The sequence below is a fragment of the Delphinus delphis genome, chromosome X (genome assembly GCF_949987515.2).
Source record: "Delphinus delphis chromosome X, mDelDel1.2, whole genome shotgun sequence".
In the NCBI taxonomy this organism is placed as follows: domain Eukaryota; kingdom Metazoa; phylum Chordata; class Mammalia; order Artiodactyla; family Delphinidae; genus Delphinus; species Delphinus delphis.
The window spans coordinates 54473657-54487934 of record NC_082704.1 but is presented as its reverse complement, the minus strand read 5'-3'; the positions used below and the strand labels follow the sequence as shown (position 1 = coordinate 54487934).

Genomic DNA, 14278 nt, shown 5'->3' with positions numbered 1-14278 from the left:
CTGTACCTTGACTTGATCATAAGATCACCCCTGAGATCTCTTTTGGAAGTAGGTGGGATTATAACTATCAACATACATGAATGGATAAATAAATAAATAAAATATAATTTTAGTGGGGAATAATAAGGGGCAACCTAGGATGGTCTTAGGAGCCACAGGCTTCCAATCTGCGTTTGCAGTTAAATTCAATATAATGTGATAGGTAAATAAGTAGCAGCCTTTTCTCTCTTCTTTTCAGCTTCTAGAATTTCAAGCATGGTAAGTCTTTATTTTGGAGGGAAAAGGAGAGAGGAATTAAAAAGGGACATTATTGAGTTAAATCAGTATGATAGACTCATTTAAAGCTGAAGTTTTCATGGTGAATTATAGAGTGAGAATGGTCTTCAACCAGTGCTCACAATGGGGAATAAATGGAAACATGCTCAGTTTTACATTGTATAAGTTTGAGGTGTACAAAGTGTTGATTTGATACACTTATACATTACAATATGATTATCACAACCATGTTAACTAACACCTCTATCATGTCATAATTATCATTTCTTTTGTGTAGTGAGAAAATTTAAGATTGTATCTCTTAGCAACTGTCAAGTATTTAATGGAGTATCATTAACGCTAATAACAATGTTGTACATTACATCCCCCAAATTTATTCATCTTCTATCTCTCATGTTAACTCATTTATTTCTTACCAAATTTTTGGAAAAAAGGGAAATTTTAATATTCCAATTTTTGCAGATTGGGAAACAGAGGAACAGAGTGTTTTGGCTTTGCCCATAATCGCAAAGCTAGTAAGTGGCAGAGCTAAGTTTCAATCCCATATATGGTTAAGTCCAAAATGTTTAATCTTTTCACATTCTTCCTCCACTTCAATGTTGTTTTGCAACAGGATTTTTTTTTAATTTATGTTCATTTTTGGCTGTGTTGTGTCTTCATTGCTATGCATGGGCTTTCTCTAGTTGTGGTGAGCGGGGGCTACTCTTCAGTGCGGTGTGCAGGTTTCTCATTGTGGTGTCTTCTCTTGTTGTGTAGCACCGGCTCTAGGCACGTGGGCTTCAGTAGTTGTGGCACACTGGCTCAGTAGTTGTGGCTCATGGGCTCTAGAGCATAGACTCAGTAGTTGTGGCACATGACCTTAGTTGCTCCACAGCAGATGGGATCTTCCTGGACCAGGGCTTGAACCCATGTCCCCTGCATTGGCATAAGGATTCTTAACCACTGGGCCACCAGGGAAACCCAGGAATTTTATTTTATTTAACCTCTGGAATAAAGTTGTTTTTACGATGAGGATACAGTAATAAACTTATGATCAATTTCCTAGTTTTAACGCCTCTCTTAACTGATACTGGCTTTAAAATTTTTTGGTGTCTCGGAAGTGACCAACATTTTACAGGAAGCCACTTGCAAATAAAAAGAATTTTTTGTACCAATAAAAATTAGTAGGATCTCAAGGAATAACTTCTGTCATGTTTTTCTCAGGTATACCAGTTTCTGAAAAAGACTTTCAATAAAACTTCTGTTGTTCCTTTATAACAAGACAACAAAAAATATTTTGAGAGCTATACTGGTTACCTAATTTCTAACTTAGTAAATGGTTAATTTTCCTGGTTAACTATAAGCTGACTTAACTCCAGGTATCCATCTTTGTGAAAAAAGAAAGTAGTAGGTTTCGATCTATGTATGTTATACTTGATGTTTTAGAAATGGAATTAGAGTAGTCACTGTGCTTGACTTTAAATGTAAATGGATTAAACTCACCAATTAAAATGCACTGAATGGATGAATGGATAAAAAAATAAGATCCAGCAATATGATTTGGTCAAAAGTGAAGTGATGGAAAAAGATACACCATGCAAATGGTAACCAAAATAAAGTGAAAGTGGCTATAGTTATATCAGAAAAAATGGACTTTAAGTCTTAAACTATTTTTAGAAATGAAGGTCATTATATAATTATAAAAGGGTCAATTCAATAGGAAGATATAACATTTATAAATATATGTGTACCCAGTAGCAGAACACTTAAATGTATAAAGAAAACATTGACAGATTTGAAGGCAGAAATTGACAGCAATACAATAATAGTAGGGGGATTCAATATCCCACTTACAATAATGGACACAACATCCAGACAGAAAAGCAATAAAGAAAAATCTTACTTGGACAACACTATAAACCAAATGGACATAACAGAAACTTACAGAAATTTCTACCTAACAGCAGAAGAATACACATTCTTTTCAAGCACACATAGAACATTTTTCTGGATATATCCCATGTTAGGTCACAAACCAAGTCTTGACAAATTTATGAAGATTAAAATTATACCAAGTATCTTTTCCAACCACAGTGAAATAAAACTAGAAATCAATGACAGCAAGAAAATGGGAAAATTTATAAATATGTGGAAAATAAGCAATACTCTCTTGAGCAACCATTGAGGAAAATCAAGAGAGGAAATCCAAAGAACATTTAAAAAGTATCTGGAGGGAAATAAAAATGAAAATAAAATATACCGAAACTATGGAATGCAGCAAAAGTAGTACTAAGAGGGAAGTTTATATTTAAAAAATACAAAGTATCAAATAAACAATCTAATTTTACACCTCAAGGAACTAGAAAAAGAACAAACCAAGTCAAAAGTTAGCAGAAGGAAATAATAAATAAGTTTAAATAAATAAATAATAAATCAAGTGGAGGATAAGAAAGCAATAGAAAAAAAATCAACACAACTAAGGTTGGTTTTTTTTGAAAAGATAAAATCAACAAAACCTTAATTAGACAAAGATAAAAGAGAGAAGACTTAGATAAATAAAATCAGGAATAAAAGAGCAGGCGTTTAAATGGTACCTCAGTAATATAAAGGATCACACAGGACTAATAAGCACAATTATACATGAACAGACTGGATAACCTAGAGGAAGCTGATAAATTCCTAGAAATATACAACCTACCAAAACTCAATCAAGAAGAAATAGAAACATGGATAAATCAATTACTATTAACAAAGTTGAATCAGTTATCAAAAACCTCCCAACCAAAAAAACAAAAACAAGAAACAAAAAAGCCACCACCACCACCAACAACAACCCAGCTCCAGATGGTTTCTCTGTTGAATTTTACCAATGTCTAAAAAATTAACTCCAATCTTTTTCAAACTCTTCCAAAAATTGAATGGGAGGGAGTACTCCCAAACTCATTTTACAAGCCCAACATTACACTGATAATAATTCCAGATAAAGACGCTACAAGAAAAAAAATTAAAGGTCAATATTACTGATGAGTATAGAGGCATAAATTCTCAATAAAATACTAGCAAACCGATTTTAACAGCACATTAAAAGGATCATACACCATGACCAAGAGGGATTTATCCCTGGGATGCAATGTTGGTTTAACATATGCAAATAATCAGTGTGATACAAAAAATTTAAATGAAAGAATAAAACCACACGATTATCTTAATGGACAAAGAAAAAGCACTTGACAAAGTTCAACATACATTTATGATTAAAACTCAACGAAAATGTGTAAAAGAAAATTAACTCACAGCTTATAGACCATATATGAAAAGCCCACAGCTAACATCATAATCAATGGAGAAAAACATAAAGCTTTCCCTTTGTACCTTTCTGGTACAAAACAAGGATGCCCACTCTCAACACCTGCTCAACATATTACTGGAAATCCTAGCCAGAGAAATTAGGTAAGTAAAAAGAATAAAAAGCACCCAAATCTGAAAGGAAGAAGTAAAGTTATTTCTATTTGCAGATGACATGATCATATATGTAGAAAACTCAACAACGACCATAAAACAATTAGAACTAAAAAATGAATTCAGTAAAGATGCAGTATACAAAATCAATACAATATGTTAAGATGGCAGAGTAGGAGGACACTGAGCTCACTTGCCCTCACGAGCACATCAAAAATACAACTACATGGGGAGCAGCTCTTTCTGAATTTGAGCTGGAGATTGGCAGAATGGCTTTTCTGCAACCAGGGCTGTAAAGAGAGATCCATGCAGAGTCTGGCAGGAAGGGAGGAGAAGTGATCTGGTTGGGTCCCACATCCCTAGCTGGGGACCCAGAAAAGGAGGAGGATATCATGGGCTCTGGGATCCTCTCTGGGGAGTGAAGGGTATGAGCCACATATTAGGCACCCCAGCCATGGGGTCTGACAAAGGAAGATGAGCTCCCTTAGCTTGTTTGAAAACCAGTGAGGCTTACTGGAGATCTATAAGAAACCAAGACTGCTCTTGAAGAGCCCATGCACAAGCTTGCTTACTCCTGGTCACAGTGTGATGACAACAGATTGAAAAGTGTCTGGGGCTCTGGCTGGCTTGCCAGAACAACCCCAGTATGCCCGAGCCTGCACCAGGCTCTTACTCCAGTCTCTCTTGCCATTGCTAATGAGAGAGTGCACACTTGGAAGGAATGACGCTGGCTTGGACCCTGGCCCTGTCTCTGACAAGTGTGGAAGCAGCCATTGCTAGCAAGTGTGTTCTTGCCCCTTTTGTGGGGAACAAAATTGGTTCCAGGGTGGAGACCGCCATTCCCAGTGGACTGAAACCATCTCAGTAGTGTGGCACCAAAACCTCTGATTCCAACCCAGTCTCTATCTAAGGTGCACATGGTGAGGAAAAAGTTAAGCCAGCACAGAAGTGCAGCACCAAGCCCTCGGGACCCAGTCATCACCCCAATCTAGAAAGAGACTAACAACAAAACCTGGAGACAAAAAATTCTACCTCAGGGCTCATGCTACAGGCCCCTTGGTCCCTGCCCCAGCCCCAGCCCTTAAAGTGGTAATGGCCACTGAGCCTAGGAGAAGCCCTGGCTCACACCTGGCTCTGACTCTAGCCTTTCCAAATCCAGTCTTACCAACCAAGGTGGTGGCTGGCCATCCAAGGGGAAGACAAAGCCTGTGCTCACTTCAGATCCAGCTCTCTGACCAAAGCCACAGGACACACACAGACTGCATAGGGGTGCTCCCACACAAGGACATGCCTTCAAGATCAGGATAGGTACTGTTTCACATAATTTCATAGAGACACAGAAAGTTAAACAAAATAAGACATAGGAATATGTTTCAAATGAAAGAAAAAGAAAAAAAAACCTGAAAAACTCTAATGAAACAGAGATAATTTACCTGATAAATAGTTCAAAGCAACAGTAATAAGAATACTAACTGAACTTGAGAAAAGAATAGATGAACACAGTGAGAATTTTAACAAAGAACTAGAAAATATTAAAAAATAACCAGTCAGAGCTGAAGAATACAATAACTGAAATAAAAAATACACTAGAAGGAAATAATAACAGATTAGGTGATACAGAAGAAGACATAAGTGATCTGGAAGATAGAATAACAGAAATCACCCAATCAGAAGGGCAAAAAGAAAAACAAATTTTAAAGTATAAGGATTGTTTAAGGGACCTTTGGGGCAACATCAAGAGTACTAATATTCACATTATAGGGGTTCCAGAAGGAAAAGAGAGAGTGAAAGGAGTTGGAAATATATTTCATTAAATTATGGCTGAAAATTTCCCACATCTGAAGAAGGAAACAGATATTCAGCTACGGGAACCTCAGAGTTCTCAAACAAGATGACCCCAAAGAGACCCACAGCAAGACATATCATAATTAAAATGGCAGAAGTTAGATAAAGAGAGAATAGTAAAGGCAGCAAGAGAAAAACAGAGTCACATACAAGGGAACTCCTATAAGTCTATCAACTGATTTTTCAGCAGAAACTTTGCAGGCCAAAAGGGAGTGACATGATATAGTTAAAGTGCTGAAAAGGAAAAAAATTCAACCTAGGACACTCTATCCAGGAAGGTTATCATTCAGAATTGAAGGAAACCTAAAGAACTTCTCCAACAACCAAAAACTAAAAGAGCTAATCAATACTAAACCAACCTTATAAGAAGTATTAAAGGGTCTTCTTTAGGAGAAAACATAAGGGCTACAGTATGAAACAAGAAATTATAGGAAAGGAAAAATCCCACAGGTTAAGGCAAATATATAGTGAAGGCTGTGAATCAACAACTTAAATAAGCTAGTGCAAAGGTTAAAAGACAAAAATTGTAAAATTGATTAACAGTTAAGGGATAGGCATGAATATGTAAAATATGACATCAAAAACACAAAAGTGGATAGGGGAGCCAAAAATATAGCTCTTCTAGAATGTGTTTGAACAGAAATATCAGATTAAACAAGTAAATATAGTTAGAGGTCAATGTATATGACCTCCATGGTAACCACAAATCAAAAGCCTACAATAGATACACAAAAACTACAGAGAAAGGAACACAAACATCACACTAAAGGAAATCATCAAACTACAAAGGAAGAGACTAAAAGAAGAAGAAAAGAACAGAGAAGAACTACAAAAATGACCAGAAAACAAGTTAAAAAAATGCCAATAACTACATGCCTATCAGTAGTCACTTTATATGTCAATGGACTAATTGCTCCAATCAAAAGACACAGGGTGGCTGATTGGATAAACAAAACAAGATCCATCTATATGCTGCCTAAAACAGACTCGTTTCAGAGGTAAAGACATGCACAAACTGAAAGTGAGGGGGTGGAAAAAGATATTCCATGCCAATGGAAATGAAAAGAAAGCTGGGGTAGCAATATGCATATCAGACAAAGTAGACTTTAAAACGTAGTCTATAGCAAAAGACAAAGAATTGCATTAGTAATGATACATATATCAATACAAGAAGAGGATATAACATTCATAAACATATATGTACCTAATATAGGAGCACCTAAATATACAAAGGAAATATTAACAGAAATAAAGGGAGAAATTGACAATAACACAATAATAGTCAGGGACTTTAACACCCCACTGGTATCAGTGGACAAATCATCCTGACAGAAAATCAGTAAGTCAACAGTGACCTTAAATGAAACATTTGATCAGTTGGACTTAATAGATTTCTTTGGGACATTCCATCCAAAACCAGCAATATACATATTATTTTAAAGAGCACATTAAACATTCTCCAGAATAGATCACATGATAGGTCACAAAACAAGTCTCAACAAATATAAGAGCATAGAAATTATATCAAGCATCTTTTCTGACAACAACAGTATGAAGTATAAATCAATTAGAGGGAGAAAAATGGGAAAAACACAAACAAGTGGAGTCTAAACAATATGCTACTAAAAAAAAACAATGTGCCAATGAAGAAATCAAAGAGGAAATCAGAATATACCTTGAGACAAATGAAAATGAAAGCATAGCTTTTTGAAATGTATGCGGTGTACAAAAGCAGTTGTAAGAGGGAAGCTTATAGCAATATAGGCTTACTTAAGGAAACAAAAAGCTCAAAAAAAATACAAGCTAACCTACCACCTAAAGGCATTAGAAAAAGAAAAACAAAGCCCAAATTCAACAGAAGAAAGGAAATAATAAAGATCACAGAGGAAATAAATAAAATAGAGTCCAAGAAAACAACAGAAAAGGGGAAGCTTTTTGAAATGATAAAATTGATAAGTGTTCAGGATTGCTAATTATTAGAGAAATGCAAATCAAAACTGCAATGAGGTATCTCCTCACACCGGTCAGAGTGGCCATGATCAAGAAGTCTACAATAAATGCTAGAGAGGGTGTGGAGAAAAGGGAACCCTCCTACACTGTTGGTGGGAAGGTAAATTGATACAGTCACTATGGAGAGCAGTATGGAGGCTCCTTAAAAACTAAAAACAGATACCATATGATCCAGCAGTCCCTAATTTAAAAAGATACGTGCACCCTAATGTTCATTGCAGCATTATTTACAATAGCCAAGACATGGAAGCCACTTGTGTCCACTGACAGATGAATGGATAAAGAAGAGGTGGTATATAGATACACATATATATGATGGAATATTACCCAGCCATAAAAAAGAATGAAATAATGCCATTTACAGCAACATGGATGGACCTAGAGATTATCATATTTAGTGAAGTAAGAGAAAGACAAATATATGATATCACTTATTTGTGGAATCTAAAAGAATGATACAAATGAACTTATTTACAAAGCAGAAACAGACTCACAGGCATAGGAAACAAACCTATGGTTACCAAAGGGGATAGCTGAGGTGGGGATGGGGGGGAAATAAATTGGGAATTTGGGATTAGCAGGTACACACTACTATATATAAAATAGATAAAACAACAAGGATCTACTGTACAGCACAGTGAACTGTATTCAATATCTTGTAATAACTTATAATGGAAAAGAATCTGAAGAAGAATATGTATTTATATGATGACTGAATCACATTGTTGTACACCTGAAACTAACAATGTTGTAAATAAACTTTAAAAAAAGCAAAAAAAAAAAAATTGATAAGTGTTTAGACTCATTAAGAAAAAAAATTGAGAGAACACTAATAAACAAAATAGGACATGAAGGAGGAGAAATAGCACAGAGATACAGACAATCAGAAGATGATACTATGAGAAATTACATGCCAACAAACTGGACAATTTAGAAGAAACAATAAATTCCTAGAAACATACAAACTTCCAAGCTTGAATGAGGAAGAAATTGAAAATCTAAACAATTACTAGTACTGAAATTGAATCCATAATTAAAAAACTGCTAGCATACAAAAGTCCAAGACTGGACAGATTCACAGGGGAATTCTACAGATCATATAAAGAAGGGTTAATACCTATCCTCAAACTATTCCAAAAAATGAAGAGAAGGGAACACTCCTAAATTCATTCTATGAGACCACCATTACCCTGATACCAAATCAGAAATAGACACTATTAAAAAAAAGAGAGAAAGAATTACAGACCAATATTTCAGACTACTGTAGATGCAAAAACTCTTAACAATGTACTAGAAAACTGAATTCCACCATATATTAAAAGCATCATACACTGTGATAAAATGGAATTTATTCCAGAGATGCAAGCATGGTACAATATCCACAGATCAATCAATGTGATACACCACATTAACAAAATGAAGGCTAAAAGTCATATGATCATCTCACCAGATGCAGAAAAGCATTTGGCAATATTCAACATCCATTCATGATTAAAACTCTCAATAAAGTTGGTATAGAGGGGACATATCTCAACATATTAAAGGCCATTAATGAAAAACTCATAGCTAACATCATATTTAATTGTGAAAAGCTGAAAGCTTTTCATCTAAAATCAGGAAAAATAGGAGGATGACCACTATCACCACTTCTATTTAACATAGTAGTATAAGTCCTAGCCACAGCAATCAGGCAAAAAAAAGAGAAATAAAATTCATCCAAATTAGAAGGATGGAAGTAAAACTGTCACTATTTACAGATGACATGATACTTTACACAGAATACCCTAAAGCCTATACCAAAAAGCTAGTAGAACTAATAATTGAATTCATTTTAGTTGCAGGATACATAATATACAGAAAATTGTTACTTTTCTATGCACTAATAATGAACTATCAGAAAGAGAAAGCAAAAAAACAATCCAGTTTAAAATTGCATCAAAAACGAATAGGGCTTCCCTGGTGGCACAGTGGTTGAGAGTCCGCCTGCCGATTCAGGGAACATGGGTTCGTGACCTGGTCCAGGAAGATCCCACATGCCGCGGAGTGGCTGGGCCCGTGAGCCATGGCCGCTGAGCCTGCGTGTCTGGAGCCTGCATGTCCAGAGCCTGTGCTCCACAACGGGAGAGGCCACAACAGTGAGAGGCCCGCATACTGCAAAACAAAACAAAACAAAACAAAATGAATAAAATACCCAGGAATAAACTTGACCAAAGAGGTGAAAGACCTATACTCTGAAAACTATAGTACATTGATGAAGAAATTTGAAAATGCTACAAAGAAATAGAAGGATAGCTTATTCTCTTGTATTAGAAGAATTAATATTGTTAAAATGCTCATACTACCCAAAGCAATCTACAGATTTGATGCAACCCCTATCAAAATACCCATGACATTTTTCACAGAACTAGAACAACTAATCTTAAAATTTATATGGAACAACAAAAGACTCCTAATTGCCAAAGCAATCTTGAGAAAAATAACAAAGCTGGAGATATCACATTCTCTGACTTCAGACAATACTACACAGCTACAGTAATACAAACAGCATGGTTCTGGCACCAAAAACAGACACATAGATCAATGGGATAGAATAGAGAGCTCAGAAATAAATCCACACACCTATAGTCAATTAATCTATGACAGAGGAGGCAAAAATGTACAATGGAGAAAGGAATATCTCTTCAGTAAATGGTGCTGAGAAAACTGGAGAGCTACTTGTAAAGGTATGAGATTAGAACATTTCCTCACACTATATAAAAAAAAACAATTTATTAAAGATCAAAATGTAAGACCTTAAACCATAAAACTAGAAAATAATATAGTCAAAACACACTTTGAAATAAATTATAGGAATATTATTTTGAATCTGTTTCCTAAGGCAAAAGAAATGAAAGCAAAAATAAACAAATGTGACTTAAACTTAAAAACCTCTGCACTGAAAAGGAAACAACTGACAAAATGAAAAGACGACCTACTGAATGGGTGAAAATATCTGCAAATGTTATGATTAATATGGGGTTAATATCCAATATATATAAACAGCTCATATAAGTCAATAACAACAACAACAACAACAAAATCCAACCCAATCAAAAAATGAGCAGAAGACCTGAATAGATATTTTTCCAAAGAAGACATGCAGATGGCCATCAGGCACATTAAAAGATGCTCAACATCACTAATTGTCAGAGAAATGCAAATCAAAACTACAGTGAGGGCTTCCCTGGTGGCGGAGTGGTTGAGAGTTCGCCTGCCGATGCAGGGGACATGGGTTCGTGCCCCGGTCCGGGAACATCCCACATGCTGCAGAGTGGCTAAGCCCGTGAGCCATGGCCACTGAGACTGTGCGTCCGGAGCCTGTGCTCCGCAATGGGAGAGGCCACAACAGTGAGAGGCCTGCGTACCGAAAAAAAAAAAAAAACCTACAGTGAGATATTACCTCACATCTGTTAGAATGGCTATCATGAAAAAGAACACAAGTAACAAATATTGGTGGGGATGCAGAGAAAATGGAACCCTTGAACACTGTTGGTGGGAATGTAAATTGTGAGTAAACTAAAAATAAATCTACCATATGATCCAGCAATTCCACTCCTGGGTATATATCTGAAGATAACAAAAACACTCATTCAAAAAGATACGTGCACCCTAATGTTCATAGTAGCATCATTTACAATAACCAGTATATGGAAGCAACCCAGGTGTCCATCAACAGATAAATGGATAAAGAAGATGTGGGATACATATACAAGGAATATTATTCAGACTTTTTTAAAAAAAATGAAATTCTGTCATATGCAACAACATGCTTGGGCCTAGAAAATATTATGCTTAGTGAAATAAGTCAGACAGAGAAAGACAAATACTATATGATATCACTTACATGTGGAATCTAAAAAATACAGAAAACTAGTGAATACAACAAAAAAGAAAGAGACTCACAGATATAGAGAACAAGCTAGTGGTTACCAGTGGGGAATGGGAAAAGGAGAGGGGCAAGATAGGGTTATAGGATTAAGAGATACAAATTACTATGTACAAAATAGATAAGATACAATGTGTGTAATGTACAGCATGGAATATAGTCAGTATTTTATAATTACTTTAAATGAAGTATAATCTATGAAAATATTGAATCACTAAGCTGTATGTCTGAAACCAATATAATATTGTAAATCAACTATAATTCAGTATAAAAAGGAAAAAAATTGATATACAAAAATTAGCTGTGTTTCTATACACACACAATAAAGTATCCAAAAATAAATTAAAGAAACAATCATTTACAATAGCAAAAAAAAGAATAAGGACTTCCCTGGTGGTCAAGTGGTTAAGACTCTGAGCTTCCACTGCAGGGGGCACAGGTTCAATCCCTGGTCAGGGAACTAAGATCCCTCATGCCATGCGGTGCAGCCAAAAAAAAATTAAATACTTAGGAATAAACTTATTGATTAGGGTAAAAGACTTGTACACTTAAAATTACAATACAGTGAAAGAAATTAAAGACACAGATAAGTGGGAAAATACCCCATGTTCATGGATTAGAAGAATTAGTATTGTTTAAATGTTCATACTAACCAGTGTGAGCAGCAAATTCAATTGCAATCCTTATGAAAATTCCAATGTCATTTTTCATGGACATAGAACAAACAATCCTAAAATTTTTATGGGACCACAAAATACCCTGAATAGCCAAAGTGGTCTTGGGAAAGAAGAAGAAATCTGGAGACACCACACTGCCTGATTTCAGAATATACTGCCAAGCTATAATTATCAAAACAGCACAGTAATGGCATAAAACACACACATATACCAAGGAAAAGAATGGAAAGACCAGAAATAAATCTATGCATTTATAGTCAACTGATCTGTGACACAGATGCCAAGAACACACAAATGGGGAATGAATAGTGTCTTTAATAGATGGTGTTGGGAGAAGTTATCCATATGAAATTAATAAAATTGAATCCTTATCTTGCACCATATACAAAAATTAACTTCAGATGGATAAACTCTGAAATGTAAGACCTTTAAAAGTAAAACTACTAGAAGAAAACATAGGAAAAAGTGCTTCATGATGCTGATTTGGGAGATGATTTTTTGAGTATGACACCAAGAACAAAAGCAACAAAAGCAAAAATAGACAAATGGGATTTCATAAACCTAAAAAGCTTCTGCACAGCAAAAGAAGCAGTCAACAGAGTGAAAAGCCAGTCTATGAAGTGGGAGAAAATATTTTCAAACTATATATCTGATGAGGGGGCTGAAATCCAAAATATATAAGGACCTCAAACAATTCAATAGCCATAACACCCCTCCCCCATAATGGGCAATGGATGTAAATAAGCACTTCTCTAATAAAGAAATACAAATGACCAACAGGTATTTAAAATTATGCTCTACTTCAGTAATCATTATGGAAATGCAAAACAAAACCATGAAATATTACCTCACAACTGTTAGAATTGCTACTATCAGAAAGACAAAAAGATAATATGTATTGGCAAGAATGTGGAAAGAAGAGAACCCTTGTACACTGCTGGTTGGAATGTAAATTTGTACAACCATTATAGAAAATGGCATGGAGGTTTTTCAAAAAATTAAAAATAGAACTTGTTTATAATCTAGCAATCCCATTTCTGGGTATATTTTTAAAGGCAATGAAATCAGGATCTCAAAATGATGTCTGCACTCCCATATTCATTGCAGCATTATTCACAATAGCCAAGATATGGAAACAACTAAAATGTCTCTCCAAAGATGAATGGATAAAGAATTTTGTATATATATACAAAATGAAATATTATTCAGCCTTTAAAAAAAAACACAAATCCCTCCATTTGCAAAAGCATGGATGAACCTGTAAGACATGCTGAGTGAAAGAAACCAGATGCAGAAAGACAAATACTACATGATCTCATTCATACGTTGGATTATAAAGTAGTCTAACTCATGGAAGAAGAGAGTAGAGTGATGGTTATCAGGGGCTGGGGGTGGGGGAAATGGGGAGATCTTGGTCAAGGTGTACAAAGTTTCAGTTTTACAAGATGAAAAATTTGGAGATCTAATGTATAGCTATGTGACTACAGTTAACAATTCTAAATTGTATATTTGAAATTTGCTAGGTATTCTCACCACAAAAAGTGAAAAAAATAAATAAAATCCTAACTATACACGGTGATGGATATGTTAATTTACTTGATTATAGTGATTATTTCACAATGTATATGTATATCAAATCAAGTGTATATCTTAAATATATACAATTTTTATTTGTCAATTATACTTCATTAAATGGAAGAAAGTTTGGATAAATGAAATCTGTGTTCACTGGAAAATAATAAGCTCAGTTTCAAAGTGATCATTTACAAATGGAAATTCATATCAAGAATGTTAGATATGAAAATTTTTGATAATCCATGTACTAGTATATCTTTGATGCCCCTTGGGTATCCTATTACAAGATTTAAACTGGTTGTATTCTTTAACTTGTTTGAGGTAAAAGACTGGGCTTGATTTCTCTTTTTGAAAAATTTCCATGGTTATAACCTTTGGTTTATTTTAATGTATTCCAAGAAAGGAAAGAAGCAGGTAGACAGTGAAAAGGAAGACATCAGTTAACAGCATTTAAGTCTGATTACTGTTAATGGACATGGTCTTTCTGAATGTTTTGGTTCAAGCATTAATGGGAAATCAGATATTCAAACCA

General features: G+C 35.0%; 1 protein-coding gene across 1 annotated transcript in view; it reads left to right on the top strand.

Annotated features, from left to right (window-relative positions):
• DACH2 (dachshund family transcription factor 2) overlaps nt 1-14278 on the top strand; it is a 638130-nt gene that overhangs the window by 410014 nt on the left and 213838 nt on the right. The window lies entirely within an intron of this gene.